Source organism: Carcharodon carcharias, chromosome 3 (assembly GCF_017639515.1).
Source record: "Carcharodon carcharias isolate sCarCar2 chromosome 3, sCarCar2.pri, whole genome shotgun sequence".
Lineage (NCBI taxonomy): Eukaryota > Metazoa > Chordata > Chondrichthyes > Lamniformes > Lamnidae > Carcharodon > Carcharodon carcharias.
Genome location: NC_054469.1, coordinates 11,791,128 through 11,798,972, shown reverse-complemented (window position 1 = coordinate 11,798,972; position 7,845 = coordinate 11,791,128).

Below are 7,845 nucleotides of genomic sequence, written 5' to 3'. Positions count from 1 at the left end.
CCAGGACTATGGGCCAAGTGCTGGAAAATGGGATTAGTGTAGTCAGATCTTTGTTGATTGGCACATACATGGTGGGCTGAATGGCCTCTTTCTGTGCTGTAAAGCTCTTATTTTGTGTTGTTACCTTTGACATGGCGCCTTGTCAAATGGCTTTTGGAAATCCAGGTTCACCACATCTACAGATTCGCCTTTATTCATATTGTTTGTTACTTCCTCAAAGAACTCCAATATGATAATCAAGCACAATTTTCCTTTCACAATAGTGCAGATGATGATAACCAGAGTGTGACAGGAAAGGATGGAGCATACAAACATAATAGTGCACCAGCAAATAGGGCCAGAGTAAGGAAGAATGGTGAAAAGACAGACTCAAACGTTCTTTATCTGAATGCATACAGCTTTTATAACAAGATTGATGAATTGGTAGCACAAATAGAAATAAATGAGCGTGATATGATAGTAATTACAGCCTTGCAAAGTGACCATGACTGGGATCTGAATATTCAAGGATATTTGGCATTTCAGAAGGAGAGGAAGGAGATGGTGGAGCTCCGTTAATAAAGAATGAGATCAGTACACTCGTGAAAATGGATCTTGGTTCGGAGGATCAAAATGTAGAATGAGTTTGGCTGGAGATAATAAAAACCAAAAAAAAGCCACTGGTGGAGCAGGTTATAAGGCCCCCTGACAGCAGCTACACTGTAGCACAGAGTATAAATCAAGAAATAATGAAGGCTTATAAGAAAGGTACTGCAATAATCATAGATGTTAAATTTCATGTGGGTGTATTGGACAAATTGAATTAGCAAAGGTAGCAATAAAAATGAGTTCATAGAATGTATTTGGGACAGTTATTTAGAACAATACTTCTAGAAGCAAGCAGGGGCAGGCTATTTTAGATTGGTAATGTGTAATGAGATGGCATTAATAACTGACCTCATAGTGAAGAATTCTCTAGGTAAGAGTGATCCTAACATGAAAGAACTTCATATTCAGTTTGAGGGTAGTAAATTTGGGTCTGAAACTAGTGTATTAAACTTAAATAAATGCAATATTAAGAGTATGCCAATTGAGTTGGCTAAAGTGGAATGGAAAAAAAAAGGTTAATAGGTAAGACAGTAGAGAAGCAGTTGCAATCATTTAAGGAGATATTTCATAACTCTCAACAAAGATATGTTCCATTGAGAAGTAAATGGGGACCCATCCCATTCTTCAGAGCTCTGAAGAAGAATCATATGATTTCAAAACGTTAATTCTGTCTTTCTCTCCACACATTGCTGTCAGACCTGCTGAGTTTTTCCAGCATTTTTTGTTTTTGTTTCAGATTTCCAGCATCCACAGTATTTTGCCTTTGCCTACATCCTTGACAGGTTTAGTTGGGCTGTTTTCCCAGATGGTGAGTTCCCTGCCCCCCTCCTTGTTGAATACCAGTGACTACTTAGGGAACTCATGCTTCCAGATGGGAAGACCACCCTCCATCCTTCCCAGCCTGAGCTTGATCAGGAGAGTCAGAAAGACAGTGGGTCTCCACCCTGTACCGTCCTGCCATTCAAACAACTCCCCCTGCCTCCCCCCATCTCCGCATCCAAAATCTCTCCCAGTAGAGACATTAAGCTCTGTCCAATCTTTCAGGAAACAGTCGTGAATACAGTCTAAAATGTATTTTCCAGACTACCTTGCCACTTTGATCTGTCCAGTCTGTTTTTGTTAAAAGTCCAATAATTCCTTGTTTAATGTTCTGTCCAACAGTCTAACTCCTGTTAGGGTGCCTATAAACTGCAGCCACCTTCATTTTCTGACCCTTATTATTTATTCCTAATTTTCACCCATATTTCATTTCCTGATCTTCTGCGTCATGGTTCTTTCTGACTGAGGCCCTTATGACATTCTTCATTATCCTCCTTTTCCACTCTAAATGACTTTTCGACCTATTGTGTACCCTATTTCCCAACCTTCATCACCTTAAGGCCCTGCCAGCATTGGGATTGCAGGAGGATGGACACTGAAAATAGTGGTGCTGGCCTATATCCCAGTATTCTGTTGTCATTCCCCCCACTAGTTAGTTTGATCAAGAGGGGAATATCTGGCCCAAGAACCCACTTGATTCACAAATAAGTGCAATAAGTTAGTTAAAGAGCACAGTGGTTGTGCCGACCGTGTGTATGAAGGTGGCCCACACTTGCTCAGACTCTCCTCCATTCCTATCCCCGTAGCTGCTAATTTTCCGTCCAACCTGCCCTTCAGCCAAAACTGGGAACTGTGATTGGTTCCAGCCTGACACAGGGTCATGACCCGGAAACGGTCCTAATGTCAGTTTCCCTATCTCAGAAGTGAAATCCTGTCCCATGTCTGTAACCATGATTAGATCTAAACAATTTATTTCTATTTGTTCCACTAGTACATTTATTGTTTTACAAATTCTTTGTGTATTCAGATAACAAGCATTTAATTTTATTCTTTTACTACGATTCTTTGCATTGACCTTAATCGCTCCTGCACTATTATCATGAAACACTCTGTCCCTTCCAAATCCATTCTGTTCGTCTTCACCCGAATTGCTACAATACTCTATTGCCTCAACTTTTCTGTTTAGATTTCTAAATCTCCCTTCACCTGACCCCTCCTACTACTGTCCCCAATCTCCCCACCGTGCTTTTAGTTCAATGGCTAGCTAAAAGAAGATTTCAGCTTCAGGTATCTCAGCACAGCACATCTGTTATCCATCACTTTTCACTTATAACAGAGTTTCATCTGAGGAGACTTAAGCTGTCTGGAGCTAAAATGTTTAGGCACTATTATGGGTTATGCATAATATAGTGATTTAGGCACATTACATTAACAATATTGGTTTTCTTGATGGTCAACTGTTCTATTTCATGATCTAATCAAGTCCTCAACAAGATACCCAACAAAGGAGGAGATTGATTGAGTAAATGGGGTGAAATAGTTCCCATTGGCAACAAGGTCTGTAACCAAAGAGCACAGATTTAAAGTAATTGCCAAAAGAACAATAGAGGAAATAAGAATTTTTTAAGTTAAGATCTAGAAAAGGTGGTGGATGCAGATTGGATAGTAACTTGCAAAAGGAACTGGATAAATACATGAAGAAGAAAACAAATCAGGGTTATGAAAAAAGCAAGGGAGTGCGACTAACTGACTGGCATTTTCAAAGAGCTGACACAGCCACAATGGGCCAAATGGCCTCCCTTTATGCTATATGATTCTAGGAGCAATAATGTGGACAACACTTACGTTTTTTGGCACGAGCTTCTCTTTCTGCATGCTTCATACCTGTAAACAGAGATTAAAATTATTTAGATAAAATGAAACACATAAAACAGAAAGTTACTGATAGGACTGACTTTCTGGCATTTTCAGTTTACATTTTTTGGAGAAGATCTTTCCATTTTATTCATCCAGTCACAGCAGGACCACTTTCAGAAGAGTTACAACAGTTTAAATTTAGAATGAAACCCTCTTTAGAAATTAAGCCCTTTTCACTTTGTCCCAATACATTGTGTAATTCTTCATCTTCCCCTAAGATGAATATCCACTACCTCATTAGCATGAATTTTCTGATTTTCTTTACAAACCAACTCTATGACCTCTGTGCCTGAGGTTATCAATTGATGTGGATTTTGAAGAATTGCACTGAGACTGATCAAATTCATTCCATGTGACACCATTATAAATAGGATAGAAAAGATTTTCACCCCTTCAGACAAAAGTACCTATGAGCCAAATGTGAAAGGACAGCCTGATTTTTAACTTTGTCACACATTACTCATCTAACATCTTTCCTCACAATCTAAATTGTTACATATTACTTAGAATTTACAGCACAGAAATAGTCTAATCGGCCCAACTGATCTATGACAGTGTTATGCTGCACATGAACCTTTTCCCACCTGAATTCATCTCACTCTTTCAGATTAACTTTCCATTTCTTTCTCCCTCATTTGCTTATCATCTTCCCTTTCAGTTCTTCAATGCTGTCATTAACTCCTTGTGGTGCATTCCACATTCTAACTACTCTTCGGGTAAAGAGGCTTCTCCTGAATTTCTTGGTGAATTTATTAGTGACTATCTTTGATCACTATTGGTGATTATTAGTAACTATATTTATCTGCACCAGAAGACATGTGATGGATATCTTTCCATTACTGGGTGGTCTTTGCTAGCCACTATGGGGTTAATGTTCTGCCTCTGAACTCTTGGCACCTGCCAAGAGTGCATACTGTTAATTCTAAAGAAAAGAATGATTATTTCTGAGGGCTGAGAGCATGCATTTTTTGCAGTATGATTCTTAGCATCCACAGGGAGTAGAGCAGCAGGATTTTTACAACAAAGTTTTTGAAAGTAAATATTACGATGGAAGAATTGCTCTAGTTGCTATGTCTAGTAGCATCATAAATTCATTCAAAAAGAACATATTTGAGACAGTACAAAGTTGGGGAGTACTGGTTAAGATCTGAAAAGGGGCATAAGGATTGTGATGCACAATTACCACATGCCTGTCCATAGTGTTACAGTTAATATGCTAAATTTGTGCTACCTGTTTTCAATTGATTTCTGCATGCAGCTACTCAAGCTCTTCGTTGGCTGCACATGTTAGCAGAGGCCTGACATCGCCAAATGCCTAGCTGTTACCTAAAGGCAGCTTTCACCTCTTAAAGAGCACTAGGGCAATAAAGGGTGGTGGGAGTCTTCTCAAAACTGAACACATGCTATGAAACTTTGAGTAATGGCTGGATATGCGAGACAGCATGCATCAAGATTTTAAAATAGTGCACTGGAGGCCTTGTATCTCCCCCCAACAGGTATGTTCAACAGGCAGTGAGCAAGAGCTAGCAGAGGATGTAAGCTCCAGGGGCATTTCTGCAAGAACATGGATGCAGCACAGGAAAAAGCTTAATAATGTCACACAAATTGACAAGATGAGTGACTTCATCTTCAAATAGCATATTTTACCAACTGAACCAACAGCTTCATCCACTGCTCAATTCACTAGCCCCATCACTCACCTGGCAAACATTTCTTATCAATCAGGCTTTAGCCTACAATGCATGTGCTTTACCTCAACCTCATATACTTATCAACATTGTAAGATTCATATCCACCATGCACAACTTGCAAACATGGCAACTATTGAACCAAGACAGCCATATTATCCAAATATATTGCTTGACGCTCACTGACAAATTTCACTCTTTCTTTCAGGAGTGGATGGCACATACCAGCAGGCAACACCAAAGAATTGACTCATAGACGTTTACAGCAAAGAAGGCCATTCGGCCCATCATGTCTGCACCAATCAACAAAGATCTGACTACACTAATCCCATTTTCCAGCACTTGGCCCATCGCCCTGGAGGCTATGGCAACACAAGTGAATATCTAAATACTTCTTAAATATTATGAGAGTTTCTGACCTAACCACCCTTTCATGCAGTGAGTTCCAGACTCCCACCACTCTCTGGGTGAAAAAAATTTCTCAACTCCCATCTTACCCTTCTACCTCTTACCTTAAATTTAAACCCGCTGGTTATTGACCCCTCTACTAATAGAAAAAGTGATTTCCTCTCCACCCTACCTATGTCCCTCATAATCTTATACACCTCTATCAAGTCCCCTCTCAACCTTTGCTGCTCCAAGAAAAGCAACCCCAGCCTATCCAATCTTTCCTCACAGCTCAGACCCTCCAGCTCGAGCAGCATCCTGGTAAATCTCCTCTGCATCCTCTCCAGTGCAATCGCATCCTTCCTATAATGCAGTGACCAGAACTGCACACAGTACTTAGTTGTGGCCTAACCAGCATTTTATACAGTTCCAGCATAACCTCCTATTTCTTGTATTCTACGCCTCAGCAAATAAAGCACGTATCCCATATGACGCCTTAACCACCTTATCTGCCTTCCCTGTTACCTTCAGGGATCTATGGATATGTACCTCTGATCTTCAGTACTTTCCAGGGTCCTACCCTTCATAGTGTAATCCCCTGCCTTGTTAGCCCTCCCCAAGTGCATTACCTCACACTTTTCCGGGTTGATTTCCATTTGCCACTGCTTTGCCCACCTGACCAGTCCAATGATATCCTCCTGCAGTTTACAGCTATCCTCCTCACTATTTAGCACCCTACCAATTTTTGTGTCAACCACAAACTTCTTGATTATACACCCTACAATTAAGTCCAAATCATTTATGTACACCACAAACAGCAAGGGCCCTAGCACCCCACTGGAACCCCACTGGAAACAGACTTCCAGTCGCCGAAACATCTCTCTACCATCACCCTCTGCTTCCTGCCACTCAGCCAATTTTGCATCCGATGTGCCACTTTGCCTTGGATCCCATTGGCTCTTACATTCTTGACCAGTCTGCCATGAGGGACCTTATCAAAAGCCTTGCTAAAGTCCATGTTTGCCACATCAAATGCATTACCCTCATCAACACTCCTGGTTACATCCTCAAAAATTCAAAAAAATTTGTCAAACACTACCTTCCCTTAACAAATCCATGCTGATTGATTAATCCATGTCTGTCCAAGTGCAGATACATTCAGTCCCTCAGACTTCTTTCTAGTAGCTTCCCCACCACTGAGATTAGACTTTTTGGCCTTAACTTCCTGGTCTATCCCTTCCTCCCTTTTTTAATAATGGGACAATGTTAGCAGTCCTCCAGTCCTTTGGCACCTCACCTGTGGCCAGAGAGGATTTGAAAATTACTGCCAGGGCCCCTGCCATCTCTTCCCTTGCCTCCCTCAACAGCCTGGGATATATCTCATCTGAGCCAGCAGATTTATCCTCCTTTAAGGCTGCTAAACCTGCTAGTACCTCCTCTCTCTCTATGTTAATTTCCACTAATATTTCACAGACTTCCACCCTGATTTCCAAACCTATGTCGTCCTTTTCCATTGTGAAGACCGAAGCAAAGTATTCATTGAGGATTGTACCCACATACTTCTCTGGTCCCTAATTAGCCCTACTCTTTCCCTAGTTATTCTCTTGATCTTTATATATTTAAAAACCCATTTGGGTTTCCCTTTATTCTACCCACCAATGCTTTCTCATGCACTCTCAGCTTTCCTAATTTCCTTTTTAAGATCCCCCCTGCACTTTTTATACCCCTCCAGGGACTCTACCGTATTGAGCTCTTGGTATCTGCCATAAGCTTCTCTTTTTTATCTTAATCCTAACCTTTATATCTCTTGACATCCATGGTTCTAAGGACTTGGTCCTTTGCCTTTACGGGAACATATTTGCCTTGTACTCTCGCTATTTCCTCTTTGAATGCCTCCCACTGCTCTGGCATAGTTCTATCTGCTCCCAGTTCACTTGGGCCAAATCGTATCTCATCTTAGTAAAATTAACCTTTCTCCATAGATTTATAGAGGTCCACAGCACAGAAAAAGGCCCTTCGGCCCATCGAGCCTGCACCGGTCAAACAAGTACCTAACTAACCTAATCCCATTTTCCAGCACTAGGCCCATAGCCTTGTATGCCATGGCATCGCAAGTTCATATCCAAATACTTCTTAAATATTATGAAGTTTTCTGCCTCTACCACCCTTTCAAACAGTGAGTTCTAGATTCCTACTACCCTCTGGGTGAAAAATCCTTCTTCACATCCCCTCTAAACCTCCTGCCCCTTGCCTTAAATCTATTCCCTCTGGTTATTGATCCATCCACCAAGGGGAAAGGTTCCTTCCTGTCTACCCTATCTATGTCCCTCATAATTTTATACATCTCAATCATGTCCCCCCTCAATCCCCTCTGCTCCAAGAATAATAACCCCAGTCTATCCAATCTCTCCTCATAACTAAATCTCCTCTGCACTCTCTCTAGTGC